The following is a 2,889-nucleotide window of genomic DNA, read 5'->3' on the forward strand; positions in this document are numbered from 1 at the left end:
CTCAGTGGGTTAAAGCCTCTGCCTTCTGCTCAGGTCATGATCTTAGGGTCCTGGGATCAAGCCCCGCATAAGGCTCTCTGCTTGGTGGGGAGCCTGCTTCCTCCTCCCTCTCTCTCTGCCTACTTGTGATCTCTGTCTGTTAAATACGTAAATAAAATCTTTAAAAAAAAAAAGAAAAATAATTTGTATTATTCTTAACAAAGTTAGAAATGCTAAAAGAACAAGGAATTTTGGAGTCAGCCAAATTTGGCTTAAATCTTTAAACCACCACTGGGTGACCTTGGAAAAGTTACGTATCTTCTCTACAGCTAGCTTTTCATCTGGAAAATGGGAATAATATTGCTGACCTTGCAGGCTTGCAGTGGCCACCAAATGAGATTCAGTATGAAGCTGACAGCATATCACCTGGTGCATAGAAAATATTGATAAATGGGGGTAATCATTATCAGAAAACTTGTATAGGCCGAGGGAAATCTCATTTCCTACGAGAGGCATGTCAAATGGGACACTCAACTTACTGTTTGCATTCCTTACCTGTGAAGGTGTCCATGAATTGAAATTAGCACTGTGTGTGAGCCTCATGGGATTCAAGTGTTGCTAAGGCAACCACTAATTTCCAAATCAGGGTAAATAGTTTCACAGAATGTATAGTTTCCTTTAACAAATTGGATTCCAGGGAAGGGTACACCTTTTCTTCCCCTGCTGCTCTGTAGCCCAGCTAGACCTGTGCACCTGCAGCTCTCTGTGCCAGGGGCTGCTTTCATCTTCTGCCAATGACACTCTGAAGGGTAACAGCCAGTAACAGAGATCCCTGAGGTCTGTCAGCTTTACCCAGTCTTTACCTTTTGTACTTTGTCAAGTTGTAGTCACATTTCTTGACTCACACAGTAGGGCACTGAAACAGCTCCTTGGCACATTAATGTAATAGACTTCTAAGCAAAGATGCCATGCATTTTGCAGCCATCTCGTGCCTTCTCTTCCCCACTCTGCAACCATCCTTATTTTCCCTACTCACTCATATGAATTCCTGCAGAGAATGAACCTATTATTAAGCTGGCATTGCCTCTCCTGCTACATTCTTGTGTGAAATTAGTCCTCTTCATTGTTGTAAATAATAGGCAACCACTTATATATCAATGAAATTTCACTGCACTGCTGTGGGATTATTTCAGTCCTTGATAAACGACACATTCCTGCCATTGTTTATGGGGAGTGATTTTAAATCTTTATTGCTTCGTTTTAAATGTTTTCTTTTGGGTGGGGTGGCCAATCTTCCCCGTGCCCTTAGCATATTTTCTCCTTTAACCCCTTGGAATAATGGGTACTGTAACAGTGACATCTTTTTTTTTTTTGCAATAATTCATAGTGTTGGCTTCTTGAATGCCAGTAGCAAAGCATGAATACAAGGTAAGAATTCATGTAAGTATGTTAATTGCCATCCCTAAGAGTATGAAAGGAAATCTATGATTATTTAGTCTTTTCTGGTCAAGTCTTGAATTACAGAAAAAGCTTCACTAGCTTTTTCGCAGCTCCATGAGGAAAAGGCTTGACCCATCACTCTAATTGAAGTTATGACAGCCACAATGTTAGACTTTTCATGTATACTGTCTCCCTAAGAACTTGAAATAACTCTGGATAGTGGGTAGCATTATGTCCATTTTACCAATATGGAAGCTGGTTGAAATTTTAAAAGATCTTACATTAAAAACACATTTAATTTGGAAAGCTCATGTATCTCTGCAGTATACCCAATTTACTGATATAATCCATAAAGCAAAACATTTCTCCCCATGCTAGGAAAAGCAGAAGTAAAAAAGAAAAAGTATATTATACATAAAAGAGAAAAATGTATATATTTAGCTTAAAAAATAATGATGAAATGGACACACATGTATTCACTACTCCCTTAAGGAAAAGAGCCGACCATCCTGATATGCTGGTCCTGAGTTTTCTGGCCCTCAGGTCTATGCTCTATATCCCTAGAGGGAGAGACTTTGCAGGTTATGTTGTTGTTATTCCAGTTCCCTTTCACCTGTGTGTGAACCATGGCAGGAGATAGGAGGACAGGAGGAAGGAAGAAGCCAGGGCAAGTTCTGCCCCCAGCCTTGCCTTATGCACACACCTCTGGTGGCTTTAAGTTCTCCACTGCTCTTGAATAGGCCCTTGTTGTTCCTCTACCTCTTTGGCCTAGACATGATAGTGGATTCCTGATTTCCCTAGTTCCTGGCTTGCCTCATTCTCTTGTATGTGGTTTCTCAGCTCTTCTATCACCTGTCAGTAATTTCTTATTCAATTTCCTTTAAGAGAAATTCTTGAAATGGTTTCATTTTTTTAATGTTTTGATCCTCATTCCTTAAAAACCCTATGTGCTCCTCCTTGAACACACCTCTCACCCAACCCCAGAAGTAACCACTATTCTGATTCTTAAATTTTTTTTAAAGATTTTATTTATTTATTTGACAGAGAGAGATCACAAGCAGGCGGAGAGGCAGGCAGAGAGAGAGAGAGGAGGAAGCAGGCTCCCTGCCGAGCAGAGAGCCCAATGCAGGGCTCGATCCCAGGACCCTGAGATCATGACCTGAGCCGAAGGCAGAGGCTTAACCCACTGAGCCACCCAGGCGCCCCTATTCTGATTCTTAAATTTAACATTCTCTTTATAACCTATATATTCTTAAACACTATATACTTTTTTGCTTTTTCAGTTTTTCACTTTATATAAGTGGAATCACACAATGCATTCTCTTATATGACTGTCTTTTTTCCCCTCAACAATATGTTTTTGAGACCCTTGCATACTATTTATGCATTCTATTGTTGAAGACTTTTGTCTGTTTCCAGTTTCCACTCTTATAAACATGTTGGTATGTGTTTCCTGGTAATTATGCGTGA

Source organism: Lutra lutra, chromosome 1 (genome assembly GCF_902655055.1).
Source record: "Lutra lutra chromosome 1, mLutLut1.2, whole genome shotgun sequence".
NCBI classification, from domain to species: domain Eukaryota; kingdom Metazoa; phylum Chordata; class Mammalia; order Carnivora; family Mustelidae; genus Lutra; species Lutra lutra.